Source organism: Manis javanica, chromosome 12 (genome assembly GCF_040802235.1).
Source record: "Manis javanica isolate MJ-LG chromosome 12, MJ_LKY, whole genome shotgun sequence".
Lineage (NCBI taxonomy): Eukaryota > Metazoa > Chordata > Mammalia > Pholidota > Manidae > Manis > Manis javanica.
Genome location: NC_133167.1, coordinates 36439860 through 36462434, shown reverse-complemented (window position 1 = coordinate 36462434; position 22575 = coordinate 36439860).

Sequence of the window (22575 nt, the reverse complement as noted above, 5' to 3'; positions counted from 1 at the left end):
CACCAGTCCCGCCGCCCTGCCTCCCTAGCACCGGGGTCCCTGTCCCTTCAAGGCTTCCAAAAAGCACTCGGCAAAAAGAGAGAAAAAAAAGGGGAAAAACGCGCGATTTCTTCCGTCCTCAGGTGCTGGTCTCAGGCACCCACCCACCGGTCCCACAGGGAAAAATGCGGGATATTCTTTGTCCTCAGGTGCTGGTCCCAGGCACCCGCTCACCAGTCCCGCCGCCCTGCCTCCCTAGCACCGGGGTCCCTGTCCCTTTTAGGCTTCCAAAAAGCACTCGCAGAAAAGAGAAAAAAAAAAAAGGGGAAAAACGCGCGATTTCCTCTGTCCTCAAGTGCCGGTCTCAGGCACCCGCCCACCGGTCCCGCAGGGAAAAACGGGGGATATTCTTTGTCCTCAGGCGCCGGTCCCAGCCACCCGCTCACCAGTCCCGCCACCGTGCCTCCCTAGCACTGGGGTCCCCGTCCCTTCAAGGCTTCCAAAAAGCGCTTGCCAAAAAGAGAAAAAAAAAAAGGGGAAAAACGCGCGACCTCCTCCGTCCTCAGGCACCGGTCTCAGGCACCCACCCCCAGGTCTCGCAGGGAGAAACGCGGGATATTCTTTGTCCTCCGGCGCCGTTCCCAGGCACCTCCTCACCGGTCACGCCACCCTGCCTCCCCAGCAACGGGGGCCCGTCCCTCTAAGGCTTCCAAAAAGCGCTCGCCAAAAAAAAAAAAAAAAAAAAAAAACCCTCCGGTTTCTCTCCACCCGCCGGGAGCTGGGGGGAGGGGCGCTCGGGTCCCGCCGGGCTGGGGCTTGTATCTTAAGCCCTTCACAAGGCGCTGGGTTCTTGCAGGTGTGGATGTGGTCTGGATGTTGTCCTGTGTCCTGTGGTCTCTATTTTAGGAAGATTTTTCTTTGTTATATTTTCATAGCTCTATGTGTTTTTGGGAGGAGATTTCCACTGCTCTACTCACGCCGCCATCTTGGCTCCTATTTTTATTTTTAATAAAATGCTGAAGTGGTAGGTAGATGCAAGATTAAGGTAGAAAACATAGTTTAGTGCTGTAAGGAGGCAAATGTAGATGATCAGATGATCAGGTGTGTGCCTATGGAGTAAGTATTAATCCAGGCTAGACAAGGGCAGCAAGACATCCACGGATGCAGAAGATTTCTCTCAAAGCAGGGGGGGTGAGGTTCTGAGCCTCACCTCTGTTGATCCCCAAATTCTCACCTGATGGCCCCCCTGTGACTGTGCCTGTCTTAGGTTGTTCCTCCCTTGAGGAATCTTACCCGTCTCTGGCTAACCAGTCATCTTCCGGGGCCATACAGGGAAATGTAAAGTTGGTAAGTGAGAGAGAAGCCATATTGTTTGCAAAGGTTAGCTTTTTACTTCTTTGCAGATTTATGCCCTGTGGCTTCTATGCCTAGCACTTGTCTCGAGGTATCTTTACCACCTGGAGGAATTATGATACTCGGTAAATTCGATATGAGGCACGAATTCTATTTAAGGTTTGTAATTAGGAAGGAAGAAGAAAAGCTATAGATGTAGCATATGAAGGACACGTGGGAGGATTGATTATTTCTTTGACATATCTTCTTGTAGAGTACCTTAAGTATGTATAGGTTTTAAACTACTAACTAATTTGCACACACATATTAACATAACAGGAATACGGTGACATAAACAAAGCAAATCTATAATTACCATCCATCTCCAGTGAAGCCAAGAAAACCATTTAGGCACCCTAGGCATTTGTGAAAATTTATCTATGATATGATGGATATTGTCCAACTGTACTTGAACCATCAGACAAATTAAAGCAGCCCATTTCTGGGATCTGTTCACATCCCATATGTTCTTTTAACCATAGATATTCTATAGTCATGAGATTTTGGAGTGCTACAACTTGCACCCCTCCCAACTCCTGGTTGAGTTCCAACAGTACAGATCCGGTCAAATTCGTTGTCTCACTGTATGCACATGCCAGCCTAGACATCTCCCTCCTCATTCCTATGGCAAGTCCAGGAAACGGTGGGGTGGACGCAGCCAAGACCGCAGCATTGCCCAGATCCCTGTGGAGGCGTTTTGATGATCATCCCCTGGCACGAGTCCTCCAGAGAGTGCTGATGCCGGAAGCTCCTCCTCATATCGTATCTTAGTTCATTTTCTGGGTATCCAAGCTAGGCCTTGATCTTCTGCATAGAAACAAACAGACCCTTTGCCCACACTTTGACATGCCCTCTATACCACTGTGCAGAACTCATTGGAGGTCAGCACACAGTAACTGCTTTTTTTTTTTTTTTTAAATTAAGAGAAAGCAAAATTATAAGAAAAGAGTACCTCCATAGCTGATCATCTGACACCCTTTAAGTGATCAACATTAAGGATATTTAAAGCATGCGTTGATCTTTGATTTACCAATAGATTTATCCTGTTAAGGAGTAATCCCCCTTTTCTTTCTTTCTTTCTTTTTTTTTTTTTTAATTTTTAATCTACACTTACATGAAGAATACTATGTTTACTATGCTCTCCCCTATATCAGATCCCCCCTAACAACCACATTACGGTTACTGTCCATCAGCTTAGCAAAATGTTGCAGAGTCACAACTTGTCCTCTCTGTGTTGTGCAGCCCACCCTCCCCTTTCTCCCTCCCCCCATGCATGCTAATCTTAATACTCCCATTCTTCTTCCCCCCCCTTATCCCTCCCTGCCCACCCATCCTCCCCAGTTCCTTTCCCTTTGGTACCTGTTAGTCCATTTTTGGGTTCTGTAATTCTGCTGCTGTTTTGTTCCTTCAGTTTTTCCTTTGTTCCTATACTCCTCAGATGAGTGAAATCATTTGGTATTTCTCTTTCTCCGCTTGGCTTATTTCACTGAGCATAATACTCTCCAGCTCCATCCATGTTGCTGCAAATGGTTGGATTTTTCCACTTCTTATGGCTGAGTAGTATTCCATTGTGTATATGTACCACATCTTCTTTATCCATTCATCTACAGATGGACATTTAGGTTGCTTCCAATTCTTGGCTATTGTAAATAGTGCTGCGATAAACATAGGAGTGCATCTGTCTTTCTCAAACTTGATTGCTGCGTTCTTAGGGTAAATTCCTAGGAGTGGAATTCCTGGGTCAAATGGTAGGTCTGTTTTGAGCATTTTGATGCACCTCCATACTGCTTTCCACAATGGTTGAACTAATTTACATTCCCACCAGCAGTGTAGGAGGGTTCCCCTTTCTCCACAGCCTCGCCAACATTTGTTGTTGTTTGTCTTTTGGATGGCAGCTATCCTTACTGGTGTGAGGTGATACCTCATTGTAGTTTTAATTTGCATTTCTCTGATAATTAGCGATGTGGAGCATCTTTTCATGTGTCTCTTGGCCATCTGTATTTCTTTTTTGGAGAACTGTCTGTTCAGTTCCTCTGCCCATTTTTTAATTGGGTTATTTGTTTTTTGTTTGTTGAGGCGTGTGAGCTCTTTATATATTCTGGACGTCAAGCCTTTATCGGATCTGTCATTTTCAAATATATTTTCCCATACTGTAGGGTTCCTTTTTGTTCTATTGATGGTGCCTTTCGCTGTACAGAATCTTTTCAGCTCAATGTAGTCCCACTTGCTCATTTTTGCTGTTGTTTTCCTTGCCCGGGGAGATATGTTCAAGAAGAGATCACTCATGTTTATGTCTAAGAGGTTTTTGCCTATGTTTTTTCCCAAGAGTTTAATGGTTTCATGACTTACATTCAGGTCTTTGATCCATTTTGAGTTTACCTTTGTATATGGGGTTAGACAATGGTCCAGTTTCATTCTCCTTCATGTAGCTGTCCAGTTTTGCCAGCACCATCTGTTGAAGAGACTGTCATTTTGCCATTGTATGTCCATGGCTCCTTTATCAAATATTAATTGACCATATATGTTTGGGTTAATTTCTGGGGTCTCTAATCTGTTCCACTGGTCTGTGGCTCTGTTGTTGTGCCAGTACCAAATTGTCTTGATTACTATGGCTTTGTAGTAGAGCTTGAAGTTGGGGAGTGAGATCCCCCCTACTTTATTCTTCTTTTTCAGGATTGCTTTGGCTATTCGGGGTCTTTGGTGTTTCCATATGAATTTTTGAATTATTTGTTCCAATTCATTGAAGAATGTTGCTGGTAATTTGAGAGGGATTGCATCAAATCTGTATATTGCTTTGGGCAGGATGGCCATTTTGACGATATTAATTCTTCCTAGCCATGAGCAGGGGATGAGTTTCCATTTGTTAGTGTCCCCTTTAATTTCTCTTAAGAGTGACTTGTAGTTTTCAGAGTATAAGTCTTTCACTTCTTTGGTTAGGTTTATTCCTAGGTATTTTATTCTTCTTGATGCAATGGTGAATGGAATTGTTTTCCTGATTTCTCTTTCTATTGATTCGTTGTTAGTGTATAGGAAAGCTACAGATTTCTGTGTGTTAATTTTGTATCCTGCAACTTTGCTGTATTCCGATATCAGTTCTAGTAGTTTTGGAGTGGAGTCTTTAGGGTTTTTTATGTACAGTATCATATCATCTGCAAATAGTGACAGTTTAACTTCTTCTTTACCAATCTGGATTCCTTGTATTTCTTTGTTTTGTCTGATTGCCGTGGCTAGGACCTCCAGTACTATGTTAAATAACAGTGGGGAGAGTGGGCATCCCTGTCTGGTTCCTGATCTCAGTGGAAATGCTTTCAGCTTCTCGCTGTTCAGTATAATGCTGGCTGTGGGTTTATCATATATGGCCTTTATTATGTTGAGGTACTTGCCCTCTATTCCCATTTTGCTGAGAGTTTTTATCATGAGTGGATGTTGAATTTTGTCAAATGCTTTTTCAGCATCTATGGAGATGATCATGTGGTTTTTGTCTTTCTTTTTGTTGATGTGGTGGATGATATTGATGGATTTTTGAATGTTGTACCATTCTTGCATCCCTGGGATGAACCCCACTTGGTCATGGTGTATGATCCTTTTGATATACTGTTGAATTCTGTTTGCTAATATTTTGTTGAGTATTTTTGCATCTACATTCATCAGGGATATTGGTCTGTAATTTTCTTTTTTGGTGGGGTCTTTGCCTGGTTTTGGTATTAGGGTGATGTTGCCTCATAGAATGAGTTTGGGAGTATTCCCTCTTCTTCTATTTTGTGGAACACTTTAAGGAGAATGGGTATTATGTCTTCCCTGTGTGTCTGATAAAATTCCGAGGTAAATCCGTCCGGCCCCGGGGTTTTGTTCTTGGGTAGTTTTTTGATTACTGTTTCAATTTCTTTGCTTGTAATTGGTTTGTTTAACTTTTGTGTTTTTCTTCCTTGGTCAGTCTTGGGAGGTTGTATTTTTCTAGGAAGTTGTCCATTTCTTCTAGGTTTTCCAGCTTGTTGGCATATAGGTTTTCATAGTAGTCTTTAATAATTCTTTGTATTTCTGTGGAGTCTGTCGTGATTTTTCCGTTCTCATTTCTGATTATGTTGATTTGTGTTGACTCTCTTTTTCTCTTAATAAGTTGGGCTAGAGGCTTATCTATTTTGTTTATTTTCTCAAAGAACCAGCTCTTGGTTTCGTTGATTTTTGCTATTGTTTTATTCTTATCAATTTTGTTTATTTCTTCTCTGATCTTTATTATGTCCCTCCTTCTGCTGACTTTATGCCTCCTTTGTTCTTCTTTTTCCAGTTTTAATAATTGTGATGTTAGACTATTCATTTGGGATTGTTCTTCCTTCTTCAAGTGTGCCTGGATTGCTATATACTTTCCTCTTAAGACTGCTTTCGCTGCATCCCACAGAAGTTGGGGCTTAGTGTTGTTGTTGTCATTTGTTTCTATATATTCCTTGATCTCTATTTTGATTTGTTCATTGATCCATTGATTATTTAGTAGCATGTTGTTAAGCCTCCATGTGTTTGTGAGCCTTTTTGTTTTCTTTGTAGAATTTATTTCTACTTTCATACCTTTGTGGTCTGAAAAATTGGTTCGTAGAATTTCAATATTTTGGATTTTACTGAGGCTCTTTTTGTGAGCTAGTATGTGGTCTCTTCTGGAGAATGTTCCATGTGCACTTGAGAAGAATGTATATCCTGTTGCTTTTGGATGTAGAGTTCTATAGATGTCTATTAGGTCCATCTGTTCTAGTGTGTTGTTCAGTGCCTGTGTGTCCTTACTTATTTTCTGCCCAGTGGATCTATCCTTTGGGGTGAGTGGTGTGTTGAAGTCTCCTATAATGAATGCATTGCAGTCTATTTCCCTCTTTATTTCTGTTAGTATTTGCTTCACATATGCTCGTGCTCCTGTATTGTGTGCATATATATTTAGAATGGTTATATCCTCTTGTTGGACTGAGCCCTTTTTCATTATGTAGTATCCTTCTTTATTTCTTGTTACTCTCTTTGTTTTGAAGTCTATTTTGTCTGATATTAGTAGTGCAACCCCTGCTTTCTTCTCACTGTTGTTTGTCTGAAATATGTTTTTCCATCCCTTGACTTTTAGTCTGTGCTTATCTTTGGGTTTAAGGTGAGTTTCTTGTAAGCAGCATATAGATGGGTCTTGCTTTTTTATCCATTCTATTACTCTATGTCTTTTGATTGGTGCATTAAGTCCATTTACATTTAGGGTGACTATTGAAAGATATGTACTTATTGCCATTGCAGGCTTTAGATTCGTGGTTACCAAAGGTTCAAGGTTAGCTTCTTTAGTATCTTACTGCCTAACTTAGCTGGCTTATTGAGCTGTTATATACACTGTCTGGAGATTCTTTTCTTCTCTCCCTTCTTATTCCTCCTCCTCCATTCTTCATATGTTGTGTGTTTTGTTCTGTGCTCTTTTTAGGGGTGCTCCCATCTAGAGCAGTCCCTGTAGGATGCCCTGTAGAGGTGGTTTGTGGGAAGCAAATTCCCTCAGCTTTTGCTTGTCTGGGAATTGTTTAATCCCACCATCATATTTAAATGATAGTCGTGCTGGATACAGTATCCTTGGTTCAAGGCCCTTCTGTTTCATTGCATTAAGTATATCATGCCATTCTCTTCTGGCCTGTAGGGTTTCTTTTGAGAAGTCTGATGTTAGCCTGATTGGTTTTCCTTTATAGGTGACCTTTTTCTCTCTAGCTGCCTTTAAAACTCTTTCCTTGTCCTTGATCCTTGCCATTTTAATTACAATGTGTCTTGGTGTTGTCCTCCTTGGATCCTTTCTGATGGGGGTTCTGTGTAATTCCATGGTCTTTTCGATTATTTCCTCCCCCAATTTGGGGAAGTTTTCAGCAATTATTTCTTCAAAGACACTTTCTATCCCTTTTCCTCTTTCTTCCTCTTCTGGTATCCCTATAATATGAATGTTATTCCTTTTGTATTGGTCACATATTTCTCTTAGCGTTGTTTCATTCCTGGAGATCCTTTTATCTCTCTCTATGTCAGCTTCTATACGTTCCTGTTCTCTGGCTTCTATTCCTTCAATGGCCTCTTGCATCTTATCCATTCTGCTTATAAATCCTTCCAGGGATTGTTTCACTTCTGTGATCTCTTTCCTGACATCTGTGATCTCCTTCCGGACTTCATCCCACTGCTCTTGCATTTTTCTCTGCATCTCATCCCACTGCTCTTGCATTTTTCTCTGCATCTCATCCCATTGCTCTTGCATTTTTCTCTGCATCTCTGTCAGCATGTTCATGATTTTTATTTTGAATTCTTTTTCAGGAGGACTAGTTAGGTCTGTCTCTTTCTCAGGTGTTGTCTCTGTGATCTTTGTCTGCCTGTAGTTTTGCCTTTTCATGGTGATAGAGATAGTTTGCAGAGCTGGTACAAGTGACCGCTGGAAGAGCTTCCCTTCTTGTTGGTTTGTAGCCTTTTCCTGGGAGAATAGCGACCTCTAGTTGCTTGTGCTGGGCAGCTGTGCGCAGACAGGGCTTCTGTTTCCTGCCCGGTTGCTATGGGGTTTATCTCCGCTGTTGCTGTGGGCTTAGCCTGGCTGGGGCTGTTCCTCCAAAATGGTGGAGCCCCATTGGAGGGGGAGCGGCCAGGAGGCTATTTATCTCCGTAAGGGGTCTCTGTGCTCCCTGCTGCCCAGGGGGTTAGAGTGCCCAGAGATCCCCAGATTCCCTGCCTCTGGTCTAAGTGACCTGTCCTGCCCCTTTAAGACTTCCAAAAAGCACTCTCCAAACCAAAACAACAACAGCAACAATGAGAGAGGGAACAGAAAGAAAGAAAAAGAAAAAAAAAAAAAAAGGGAAAAAGAAGCGATTTTTTTTTCTTTTTTTTGTCCTCAGGTGCCGGTCCCAGGCACCCGCTCACTGGTCCTGCTGCCCTGTCTCCCTAGCACCAGGGTCCCTGTCCTTTCAAGGCTTCCAAAAAGCACCCACCCACCGGTCCCGCAGGGAAGGAACGCTCGATATTCTTTGTCCTCAGGCACTGGTCCCAGGCACCCGCTCACCAGTCCCGCCGCCCTGCCTCCCTAGCACCGGGGTCCCTGTCCCTTTTAGGCTTCCAAAAAGCACTCGCAGAAAAGAGAAAAAAAAAAGGGGAAAAATGCGCGATTTCCTCTGTCCTCAAGTGCCGGTCTCAGGCACCCGCCCACCGGTCCCGCAGGGAAAAACGTGGGATATTATTTGTCCTCAGGCACCGGTTCCAGGCACCCACTCACCAGTCCCGCCACCCTGCCTCCCTAGCACTGGGGTCCCTGTCCCTTTAAGGCTTCCAAAAAGCGCTCGCCAAAAAGAGAAAAAAAAAAAAAGTGGAAAAACGCGCGATTTCCTCTGTCCTCAGGCACCGGTCTCAGGCACCCGCCCGCCGGTCCCGCAGGGAGAAACGCGGGATATTCTTTGTCCTCAAGCGTTGGTCCCAGGCACCTGCTCACCGGTCCCGCTACCCTGCCTCCCTAGCAACGGGGGCCTGTCCCTTTAAGGCTTCCAAAAAGCGCTCGCCAAAAAAAAAAAAAAAAAAAAACCGCTCCGGTTTCTTTCCACCCGCCGGGAGCTGGGGGGAGGGGCGCTCGGGTCCCGCTGGGCCGGGGCTTGTATCTTACCCCCTTCACAAGGCGCTGGGTTCTTGCAGGTGTGGATGTGGTCTGGGTGTTGTCCTGTGTCCTGTGGTCTCTATTTTAGGAAGATTTTTCTTTGTTATATTTTCATAGCTCTATGTGTTTTTGGGAGGAGATTTCCACTGCTCTACTCACGCCGCCATCCTGGCTCCGCCCCCCTATTTCTACTTTTATACATTTGTGGTCTGAAAAGTTGGTTGGCAGAATTTCAATATTTTGGAATTTACTGAGGCTCTTTTTGTGAGCTAGTATGTGGTGTATTCTGGAGAATGTTCCATGTGCACTTGAGAAGAATGTGTATCCTGTTGCTTTTGGATGTAGAGTTCTATAGATGTCTATTAGGTCCATCTGTTCTACTGTGTTGTTCAGTGCCTCCATGTCCTTACTTATTTTCTGCCCAGTGGATCTATCCTTTGGGGTGAGTGGCATGTTGAAGTCTCCTAAAATGAATACATTGCATTCTATTTCCCCCTTTAGTTTCTGTTAGTATTTGTTTCACATATTCTGGTGCTCCTGTGTTGTGTGCATATATATTTAGAATGGTTATATCCTTTGTTAGACAGAGCCCTTTATCATTATGTAATGTCCTTGTTTATCTCTTGTTACTTTCTTTGTTTTGAAGTCTATTTTGTATGATATTATTCCTGCAACCTCTGCTTTCTTCTCTCTGTTGTTTGCCTGAAATATGTTTTTCCATCCCTTGACTTTTAGTCTGTGCATGTCTTTGTGTTTGATGTGAGTTTCTTGTAAGCAGCATATAGATAGGTCTTGCTTTTTTATCCATTCTATTACTCTGTGTCTTTTGATTGGTGCATTCAGTCCATTTACATTTAGGGTGACTATTGAGAGATATGTACTTATTGCCATTGCAGGCTTTAGATTCGTGGTTACCAAAGGTTCAAGGTTAGCTTCTTTAGTATCTTACTGCCTAACTTAGCTCGCTTATTCAGCTGTTATATACACTGTCTGGAGATTCTTTTCTTCTCTCCCTTCTTATTCCTCCTCCTCCATTCTTCATATGGTGGATGTTTTATTCTGTGCTCTTTCATGTTTCCTTTAACTGATTTTAGTGGGTAGTTGATTATATTTTTTTGCCTTTAGTTAGTATTTGGTTGGTCTGCTTTCTTTGCTGTTATTTTATTTTCTCTTGTGACATCTGTTTAGTTTTAGGAGTGCTCCCATCTAGAACAGTCCATCTAAAATGCCCTGTAGAGGTGGTTTGTGGGAGGCAAATTCCCTCAACTTTTGCTTGTCTCGGAATTGTTTAATCCTTCCATCATATTTAAATGATAATCGTGCTGGATACATATCCTTGGTTCAAGGCTCTTATGTTTCATTGAATTAAATATATCATGCCATTCTCTTCTGGCCTGTAAGGTTCCTGTTGAGAAGTCTGATGATAGCCTGATGGATTTTCCTTTATAGATGACCTTTTTCTCTCTAGCTGCCTTTAAAACTCTTTCCTTGTCCTTGATCTTTGCCATTTTTATTATTATGTGTCTTGGTGTTGTCCTCCTTGGGTCCTTTCTGTTGGGAGTTCTGTGTATTTCTGTGGTCTGTTCGATTAATTCCTCCCCCAGTTCGGGGAAGTTTTCAGCAATTATTTCTTCAAAGACACTTTTTCTCTTCTTCTTCTGGTACCCCTATAATACAGATATTGTTCCTTTTGGATTGGTCACACAGTTCTCTTAATATTGTTTCATTTCTGGAGATCCTTTTATCTCTCTCTATGTCAGTTTCTATGTATTCCTGTTCTCTGGTTTCTATTCCACCAATGGCCTCTTGCATCTTATTCATTCTGCTCATAAATCCTTCATAGTCTGTTTCACTTCTGTAATCTCCCTCCGGACTTCATCCCTTAGCTCTTGTATATTTCTTTGCATCTCCGTCAGCATGTTTATGATTTTTATTTTGAATTCTTTTTCAGGAAGACTGCTTAGGTCTTTCTTCTTCTCAGGTATTGACTCTGCAATCTTTGTCTGCCTGTAATTTTGCCTTTTCATGGTTATAGAGATAGTTTGCAGAGCTGGTGCGAGTGATGTCTGGAAGAACTTCCCTTCTTGTTGGTTTGTAGCCTTCCTCTCCCTCTTCACAAGGTGCTGGGTTCTCACAGGCATGGATGTGTCTTGGACGTTGTCCTGTGTCCTCTGGTCTCTATTCTAGGAAAAATCGTCTTTGTTATATTTTCATTAATATATGTGGTTTCGGGAGGAGATTTCTGCTTCTCTACTCATGCTGCCATCTTGGCTCCACCTACTCTCCATTTTAAAGCCCTAATAATGCAGCAGGGATTTTTAAAAATAATTCATTCCTGTTGAATGAAAAACTATGGTTATTCTGTATAGGATAGCAGTCAAAGAAGATTATGCTTAAGAAGAAATCAGCGTCTTAAATGTGCACAGACATTGGCTGAATGTTTTATCTTTTTTAAGGCATAATTCCAGGATCACAGAAATAGGTAATAGATACAGATTGTTAAAGGGAGCTTTTATGGGAATTAGTTGAGATACCACATTTTTACTTATTTTATTCACTTTAATTTATATCTGTTCCATTTGAGTGATGCATTCCAACAGATCTTTTTCTTTCCCAGGTGGGGCCAAGTATATGGCAGCTGAATCATAGAGAAAATAAGCAAATTGCTATATCCAAGGAGGGAGGAATGAGGAGAAAAAGGATAGTAAAATAGTAAACAAGTGCAGAATGAGGAAGGTAGTGCTCCAAGAGGAGGGAAAAAGTCCAAAATATCTTAGTTCCAGCAGGTGGCATTAACCAGCACATCACACCCAAGGATATGTCCAGTCCTTTTTCCAATATCACTGTAGTCAAAATTCAATATGTCCTTGATCAGTTCAAATATCACCTCAGAAGACACACCATCCTTGACCACCCAGTCTAAAATAAAATAACCCACCCCCTCCAGTAACTTTCTTTTATTTTTTTGCATTTGATTACTTTATTTTTAAGATATGATTGATATACACTCTTATGAAGGTTTCACATGAAAAAACAATGTGGTCACTACATTCACGCACATTATCAAGTCCCACCCATACCCCAATGCAGTCACTGTCCATCAGTGCAGCAAGTTGCCAGAGATCCACTATGTCCCTTCTCTGTGATACACTGTTCTCCCCATAATCACCCACACCATGTGTACTAAACATAATACCCCTCAGTCCCCTTCTCCCTCCCTCCCTCCCCACCTGCGATCCCACATGCCTCCCCTTTGGTAACCACTAGTTCATTCTTGGAGTCTCTGAGTCTGCTGCCATTTTGTCCCTTCAGTTTTGCTTCATTGTTATACTCCACAAATGAGGGAAATCATTTGGCACTTGTCTTTCTCCACCTGGCTTATTTCACTGAACATAATGTCCTCCAGCTCCATCTATGTTGTTGCAAATGGTAGGATTTGTTTCTTTCTTAAGGCTGAATAGTATACCATTGTATATATGTACCACTTCTTATTTATCCATTCATCTACAGATGGATACTTAGGTTGCTTCCATATCTTGGCTATTGTAAAAAGTGCTGCAATGAACATAGGGGTGCATATGTCTTTTAGAATCTGATAAATTTTATTCTTTGGTTATATTCCAAGAAATGGGATTCTGGGGTCAAATGGTATTTCTATTTTTAGTTTTTTGAGGAACCTCCATACTGCTTTCCACAATGGTTGAACTAGCTTGCATTCCCACCAGTAGTGTAGGAGGGTTCCCCTTTCTCTGCATCCTCACCAACATTTGTTGTTTTTAGTCTTTTCAATGCTGGCCATCCTTACTGGTATGAAGTGATATCTCATTGTGGTTTTAATTAGCATTTCCCTGATGATTAGTGATGTGGAGCATCTTTTCATGTGTCTGTTGGTCATCCGAATTTCTTCTTTGGAGAATCATCTCTTCATTTCCTCTGTCCACTTGTTAATCAGGTTATTTGCCTTTTTGGGTGCTGAGGTTTGTAAGTTCTTTATATATTTTGGATGTTAACCCCTTGTCGGAAATGTCATTTACAAATATATTCTCCCATACTGTAGGATGCCTTTTGGTTTTGTTGATGATATCCTTTGCCATACAAAAACTTTTTAGTTTGATGTAGTCCCATGAGTTCAGTTTGCTTTTGTTTCCCTTTCTCCAGGAGATGGGTTCAGGAAGAAGTTGCTCATGCTTATATTCAGGATGTTTGCCTATGTTGTCTTCTGAGAGTTTTATGGTTTCATGACTTACATTCAAGTCTTTAATTCATTTTGAGTTTACTTTTGTGTATGGGATTAAACAATAATCCAGTTTCATTCCCTTGCATGTAGCTGTCCAGTTTTGCCAACACCAGCTGTTGAAGAGGCTGCCATTTCCACATTGTATGTCCATGGTTCCTTTATTATATATTAATTGACCATATATGGTTGGGTTTATATCAGGGCTCTCTAGTCTGTTCCATTTGTCTATGGGTCTGTTCTTGTGACAGTACCAAATGGTCTTGATTACTGTGCCTTTGTAGAAGAGCTTGAAGTTGGGGAGAATAATTCTCCCTGCTTTATTCTTCCTTCTCAGGATTGCTTTGGCTATTTGAGGTCTTTTGTGGTTTCATATGAATTTTAGGACTATTTTCTCTAGTTCGTTGAAGAATGCTGTTGGTATTTTGATAGGAATTGCATTGAATCTATAGATTGCTGTAAGCAGGATGACCATTTTGACAATATTAATTCTTCCTATCCATGATAATGAGATGTGTTTCCGTTTATTGGTATCTTCTTTAATTTCTCTCATAAGCATCTTGCAGTTTTGAGAGTATGGGTCTTTCACTTCCTGGATTAGGTTTATTCCTAGGTATTTCATTGTTTTTGATGCAATTGTGAATGGAATTGTTTGCCTGATTTCTCTCTCTGCTAGTTCATTGTTAGTGTATAGGAATGCCACAGATTTCTGTGTATTAATTTTTTATCCTGCAACTTTGCTGAATTCAGATATTAGATCTAGTAGTTTTGGAGTGAATTCTTTAGGGTTTTTTATATACAATATCATGTCATCTGCAAACAGGGACAGTTTAACTTCTTCCTTGCCAATCTGGATGCCTTTTATTTCTTTGTGTTCTCTGATTGCCGTGGCTAGGATCTCTGGTAATATGTTGAATAGAAGTGGGGAGAGTGGGCATCCTTGTCTTGTTCCCAATCTTAAAGGAAAGCTTTCAGCTTCTCACTGTTAAGTATAATGTTGGCTGTGGGTTTGTCATATATGGCCTTTATTATGTTGAGGTACTTGCCCTCTATACCCATTTTGTTGAGAGTTTTTATCATGAATGGATGTTGAATTTTGTCAAATGCTTTTTCAGCATCTATAGAGATAATTATGTGGTTTTTGTCCTTCTTTTTGTTGATGTGTTGGATAATGTTGATGGATTTTCTAATGTTGTACCATCCTTGCACCCCTGAGATGAGTCCCACTTGATTATAATGGATGATCTTTTCGATGTATTTTTGAATTCGGTTTGCTAATATTTTTTGAGTATTTTTGCATCTATGTTCATTGGGGATATTGGTCTGTAATTTTCTTTTTTGTGGTGTCTTTGCCTGGTTTTGGTATTAGAGTGAAGCTGGCCTCATAGAATGAGTTTGGAAGTATTCCCTCCTCTTGTATTTTCTGGAAAACTTTAAGGAGAATGGGTATTAGGTCCTCACTAAATGTTTGATAAAATTCAGCGGTGAGGCCATCTTGTCCAGGATTTTTGTTCTTAGGTAGTTTTTTGATTACCAGTTCAATTTCATTGCTGATTTTCTGTTTCTTCCTTGGTAAGCCTTGGAAAGTGGTATTTTTCTAAAAGTTGGCCATTTCTTCTAGGTTGTCCAGTTTGTTAGCATATAATTTTTCATAGTATTTTCTAGTAATTCTTTGTATTTCTGTGGTGTCCATAGTGATTTTTCCTTTCTCATTTATGATTCTGTTTATGTGAGTAGACTTTCTGTTTTTCTTGATAAGTCTGGCTAGGGATTTATCTATTTATTTAATTTTCTCAAAGAACCAGCTCTTGCTTTCACTGATTCTTTCTATTGTTTTATTCTTCTCAATTTTATTTATTTCTGCTCTAATCTTTATTATGTCCCTCCTTCTACTGACTTTAAGCCTCATTTGTTCTTCTTTTTCTAGTTTGGTTAATTGTGAGTTTAGACTGTTCATATGGAACTGTTCTTCTTTCCTGAGTTAGGCCTGTATTGCAATATACATTCCTCTTAGCATGGCCTTCACTGCATCACAAAGATTTTGCAATGTTGAATTATTGTTGTAATTTGTCTCCATATATTGCTTGATCTCTTTTTTATTTGGTCATTGATCCATTGATTGTTTAGGAGCATGTTATTAAGCCCCCATGTGTTTGTGGGTTTTTTGTTTTCTTAGTGTAATTTACATGTAGTTTTATAACTTTGTGATCTGAGAAGCTGGTTGGCACAACTTCAGTCTTTTTGAACTTACTGAGGTTATTTTTGTGGGTTAGTATATGATCTATTCTTGAAAATATTCCATTTGCACTTGAGAAGAAATTGTATCCTGTTGCTTTTGGATGGAGTCTTCTGTAGATGTCTGTTAGGTCCATCTGTTCTACTATGTTGTTCAGTGCCTCTGTCTGTTTACTTATTTTCTGTCTGGTTGATCTGTCCTTTGGAGGGAGTGGTGTGTTGAAGTCTCATAAAATGACTGCATTGAATTCTATTTCCCCCTTTAATTCTGTTAGTATTTGTTCCACATATGTAGGTGATCCTGTGTTGGGTGCATAGATATTTATATTAGTTATATCCTCTTGTTGGACTGACCCTTTTATCATTATGTAGTGTCTTAATTTGTCTTTTGTGGCTTTCTTTGTTTTGAAATCTATTTTGTCTGATACAACTACTGCAACTTCTGCTTTTTTCTCACTATTAGTTGCATGAAATATCTTTTTCCATCCTTTTACTTTCAGTGTGTTTTATGTCTTTGTGTTTGTAGTGATTCTCTTAAAAGCAGCATATAGATGGTTCTTTTTTTTTATCCATTTAGTGACTCTATGTCTTCTGATTGGTGCATTCAGACCATTTACATTTAGGGTGATTATCAATAGGTATGTACTTATTGGCATTGTAGGCTTTAGATTCATGGTTACCAAAGGTTCAAGGGTAATTCCCTTACTATCTAACAGTCTAATTTAACTCACTTCATTCACTATTACAAACACAATCTAAAGGTTCTTTTTTTCCCCCCCTCCTTTTTCTTCCTCCTCCATTCTTTTTATGTTATCAGTTATATTCTGTGCTCTTTGTCTATCCTTTGGGTGACATCTATTTAGCCTTAGGAATTCTTCCATCTATAGAAGTCCCTCCAAAATGGACTGTAGAGGTACTTTTTGGGAATTAAATTCTCTCAACTTTTGCTTGATTGAAAATTATTTAATTCCCTCCTTCAAATTTAAATGATAACCTTTCCAGGTAGAGTATTCTTGGTCCAAGGCCCTTCTGCTTCATTGCATTAAATATATCATGCCACTCCCTTCTGGCCTGTAAGGTTTCTGTTGAGAAGTCTGATGATAGCCTGATGGGTTTTTCTTTGTATGTGATCTTTTCTCTCTCTCTAGCTGCTTTTAAGTCTGTCTTTATCCTTGATCTTTCCCATTTTAATTATTATATGTCTTGGTGTTGTCTTCCTTGGGTCCCTTGTGTTGGGAGATCTGTGTACCTCCATGGCTTGAGGGACTATCTCCTTCCCCAGATTGGGAAGTTTTCACAATTACCTCCTCAATGACCCTTTCTATCCCTTTTTCTCTCTCTTCTTCTTCTGGTACCCCAATAATGTGGATATTGTTCAGTTTGGATTGGTAGCACAGTTCTCTCAATATTCTTTCATTCTTAGAGATTCTTTTTTCTCTCTGTGCCTCAGCTTCTTTGTATCCCTCTTCTCTAATTTCTATTCCACTCACCATCTATCTGACTACAACTGCTACTAATCTGCTTTTAAATCCACCCATTGTATGTTTCATTTCAGGTATGGAATATCTTAATGATTGAACCTCCAACTTAAATTCATTCCTGAGTTCTTGAATATTTTTCTGTACCTCCATAACCATGTTTATGATTTTTATTTTGAACTTTCTTTCAGGCAGATTGGTGTGCTCAGTTTCATTTGGCCCTTCTTCTGGGGTTTGTGAGATTTTGTTCTGAACCATGTTCTTTCGATATTTCATATTTCTGTGTAGTGCCCACTAGTGCCCAGAAGCTCCAGTCTCTGGAGTTGTTTAGCCCCTACTGTGAGGTTGGGGGTCTTAGGGGAGTGGAGCTGGTGCCTGCAGGGAGGAAACTTCTATTTCTTGATTCCCATCTGCGATGCCTGTCTCCAGTGTCAGAGTCAGTGGGCCAAGCACACAGGTGTAAGCCTCTGTGCTTTGCCTCTCTAGCTGTTGTAGGCGGGGCCTACCTCTGGCTGGCCTGATGCCAGCACAGTGACTACAGTTTTGTGAACCAGTGTCAGCAGGCTAGGAGGAAGATGCAGCAGGCTGCATTTCACAGTTGGGAACCTCAGAGCTGAGTAGGCCACCAGGGGTACAGAGTGCCTGAAGCTCCTCAAAATTCCCAACCAGCTGGGTAGAGTGCACCCAGACAACCTTGTCCACCTCTCCCTTCTGCTGTGCATTAATCTCCATGCAAACCCCTCCCCTTCAGCAGCCCTCTCGCTGCTGGGAAGCCTCTCAGACTGCCTGCCTTTCCTATGACACAGAGCGGTCAGATGTGGATCCCATCCTCCACAGACAGCCAGAATCTCAGTCACTTAGGCACTCCACCTGTCCGTCTGAGTTCCCCAACATTCAGAGCACCACATAATATAGGTTTCTGCTCACAAAGCACATCTCCAGGGCTAGGTGTTCAGCAGTCCCAGGCTTCCACACCCTCCCTGCTCCATTTATTTACCTCCTGCCCATGAGCTGGGGTTGGGGAAGGGCTTGGGTCCCACCAGATTAAGGCTTTAGTACTTTACCCTGTTTTGTGAGGTCTGCTCTGTTTGTGAGGTCTATATGCAGTCTGGTTTATCCTTCTTTCTTGTTGCTGTTTTAGGGTTAGTTGTATTAATTAACTACATTTTCATACTATTTGTGGTTTTGGGAGGAGTTCTCTGTCTCACCAATCATGCCACCACCTTGAATCTCTTTAGTTTTTAAACAAAGAGTGTAATCTTACTTCATATATAATATACTGTAATAATCATTGGCTGCTCAGTGGTGTTGAATGATAATTAATTGTAGTGTTTGCTAATTTTTTGGTTTAAATATTCTCCTAATAGTTGATTTCAAGGTACCAGGGTATAAATACTCTCCCAATAACTAATTTCAAAGTACCAAGATAATATCACTGAATGCAGAATTGGGAAGAGATACACACAGTCAGATCCAGTGTGGTAATAATATATTATGGGATATTTTCCAGGTTAAACATACAGAATTTATTAATTCCTTTCTGAAATACAGAATATTTCATAGTATGCATGTAATAAAACACATGTATGTTGAAGCACATTACAGTTGTTTATTTGCTTTTTGCAATTTAAAATATTTTTAACATTAAAGTAATATAATCTTTACGAAAAAGTAACAGCAGTTTAGAATCTCATATAGCATAATGAAAATAGTTTTTCTCTATATCCTCCTTCACAGATTCTTATCCTTCAGCCAAATGTTTTACAATTTTATTTTTGCTTTGACCCATAATCTAAAGCCTTTGAAATCTGTTGAGAAAATTTTTATGGCTTGTCATATGGTCTAACTTGATGAGTGTTTTATATGAATATGAGCAGGTTGTGTATTCTGCTATTCAGGTATATTCTATAAATTACTGAGAAAAGCATTGAAATTTCCAATCACAATAGTGTTTCTCTGAGTTTCTCCTTTTTAATTCCAGTAATTTTGCTTTGTTATTATGTAGATACCCATTAAGATAGGAATTTGTTTTTATGATGTAAGGGTCCAAGGCAGGCTGCCCCAAGATGTGCTACTTTCGACTGTTGATAAATTTGAATTAAAGTCACTGGAAAACAATAGCTGGTGCAGGAGGGATTCCCTGACCTTTTGTGTCTGCTCGAAGCCCAAAAACAAACCCTCCCATGGGAAAGGTACCCTCCCTCCACTTGGAGGGTAGAAGGCATTCTTACATGATGGGAGAGTCTAGACAGCTGCATGAACAAATCTTGTTACTATTTTTACTAATTTACTACCTCAGCCCAAATGTTACTTAGAATTCCATACTAATTTAGGCTTCCACACATAAATTTTCTTTGTCCTGTCAGTTCCTCACAGATTTATTGACTCTGTCTAAAATGTATAAAAACTGCCTGCTTTGGCCAATTCTTTGGGTCTCAATTTCATTATTCGCCTCCATGTACACATGATTAAATTTTGCTTGTTTGTTTGCTTTTCTCCTGCTAATCTGTCTCATGTCCATTTGAATCTTAGACCAGATAGAAGAACTTTGAAGGGTAGAGGAACAATTTTCCTTCCCAACAGTGAATTGACCTTTGGTGTTATAAAATCTTCTTTATTTCCATAATGCTCCTCATCTCATAGTAAATTTTGTTTGATATTAAAATTGCCACAACTTTCTCATGGTTCCTAATTAATGATATATCACTCTGTATCTATTTACTCTCAAAGTTTCTCTAACTTTTAAAATGTTTTTTGTTTTTGTTTTTTGTAAATAGAATGTAGTTGACGCTTGATTTTTGTGGTCAACTGTGACATTGTCTTTTAATTGTAGTAGCCCATTTATACCTAACTTTTGAAATATGTGGGCTTATATATTTTATTTTGTCTTCATCATATTTGTCTTTGTTACTTGATATTTCCATTCCTACTTCCTTTAGGTGAATTGAGCATATTTTTAGTTTCTCATTTGTATCTTTGACTGACATTTCAGATATATCTCTTTGGCTGTGTCTTGGTTTATATGTGTATTTTTGAGGTTGTTAAGATATGATAGTATGGAACTTCAAGTTATCATCACTTTAAAATATGCTGTTACTTCTTTAACAATTGAGACATTTAATATATTTTTAAGTGAAGTACTTTTATCTTTTATTATTCTTACTGTCATTTTTTTGGTAGAAACCCTATATGCTCTGGAACATACTGTCTCCATTTTTTATTTAAGTAGTCACTAGTCTTTATAATACATGTTTGAATACATGTATACATGTATAGGTATGTGTATGTATATCTGAGTATATGAAAAATAGGAATGGCCTTTTTATTTACCTATATTTGATACCCCTTCTGGGTTTCTCATCTTTTCCTTTAAAAGTGGATTCCATTTTTCTTTTCATTTCTCTTAACACTAAAACTTGTCTTTAGAATGTATTTTTATTTTAATGGTCTGCTGAGGACATTCCTTCAGAATTTGAAAATGTATTTCATTTTTTCAGGATATGATATAATGAGTCATAAGAAATACATATTTGGTCATTCACAGGACCAAAAACATATTTCCCAGATATATTTGGTCTTCATTCACAGTTGCTGAAGACACTGATGAGTCTTAAAGGTGAATTGGGTGTTTTGTCACGTTAACAGGAGACTTTTGGATCTTCCCTCCCCCACCACCACCACACAAAGGCAGGGGCTGGTGTCTGAATCAGCTAATGGACAATAATTAAGTCAGTCATGACCATGCAATGAAGCCCTCACCAAACCCATGAGAAGAGCTTATTCCACTCTGTTCTCTCAGAACCTGCTTCTTTGTCAGGGAGAACTTCTGTGCTTGGGGAGCCAGAATGCTTCTCCTGTGCCACCATCCAGGCCCCAAGCTCCAGGAGGATAGAAGCTCCTTTATTTGGGACGTTGCCTTATAGTCTTTCTTCATCTGGCTGTTAACTTGTATCCTTTATTAAACTGTAAACATAAGTGTTTTCCTGAGTTCTGTGAGCCGCTTTAGCAAATTAATCAAACCTCCAATCTGTAGCTGGTAGGTCAGAAACACAGGTTAACTGTCTGGTGCTTGCCACTGGCATCTGGAGTGGAGGGCAGTCTTGTAGGATGGAGCCCTTGACCTGGGGAATCAGGTGCTGTCTCTGCATCAGAATTGAGTTATCGGACACCCTGCTGGTGTTTGAGAATTGCTTGGTGTTATATGTGGGAAGACCCCCTTCCAAATATTTACCCACAATGGAATCAGCTATGGAATAATAGTTATACTACTAATACTCCTATGTATAATACTATTAATGTATATATATGTATGAAAAGATACCATTGCACAGGGTGAAACATCTTTCTACTGAGCATTTTAAAGATGTTATTCCACTTTCTTCTGGTCTTACTCTTTCTGATGTGAGGTCAGCCATCCTTATAAACTTTCCCTTGTGTATAATGTTTATTCCCCATTAGCTGCCTATGACTACTTGCAAGATCTCCATTGTGAGTTTTCAACATTTTGACTATGAGTTTTTTAGATGTTATATTCTTTTTTAAAATTCTGCTTGGTATATGCTATTTTCTTCTATCTATGGTTTTACATCTTCTATCAATTCTGGATAATGATTGAGCATTATTTATGCAAATATTTTTTTCTGCCCATTACCTTTCTCTTCTCAGACACTAAATATACATATCTCATATGTTAGATTACTTTCTATTTTTCAGATCTTGATCCTTTTGGTTTTGTTTGTTTCTTTGTTTCATTTTGTTTTACTCTTCATTGCCTCAATAATTTTTATTGATCTGTCCTACTAAAGTTTACTAGTTCTTTCCTCTGATGGGTCTACCTCATGATAAACCCATCACCCATCAAAGAAATCTCCGTTTCTGATTTTATTTTAGCATTACCATTACATAATTTTTAAATGTTTTCCATCATTCTAATATACTTTCCCATTTGTTCACAGCTGTTTTATATATTTTCCCTGGATTATTTTAGAACCTTTAATATTTTAATAGCAACTACATTAAAGATTCTGTCTAATAATTTTGATATCTATGCCGCATCTTGTTTTGTTGACTAATTCTACCTTGAGGATGGGCCTTTTGCTGTACTTCTACACATGCCTCCTAACTTATGATTCAATATTAGATATTATGTGTAAAGGAACGTTAGAGAAGAGGGCAGGCCCCTTATTTTGTCAAACCCCTAGTGTTGACATAGTCTGTGAATGCAACTGGGTTTTGGCTTTGTTGTTACACCCATTGGATTTGTTCATAACAAGTTTCAAATGATTTAAGAATGGAATTAGAAACTATCCTTTAACAAGGTTTGGAATCTGAATGTCTATGGCTTTGCTCCATTCTCTTATCCTGCGTTCAACCTTATAGATCCTATATACCTGTGTCTCTAGGAAGGACTTCCTCTGCTTTTATGACTCCCCTAGCCACAGAGAGTCAGTAACTGAAGGTTTTCATCAATTTTCCCAACCACCCTGAAATTTTAGTAGGCTTCAGCACTTGAGCTTCCATCTAGAGGTTAGGATTCTCTTGGCCATCTGTCTCCAGTCCCAGTCATAGGCAATTTCTGCTTCATGCTCATTGGAAGGTCCTGATCTTACTCAGCTTTCCTACCTTCCCTAGGTTGGGTAGTTGTTGCT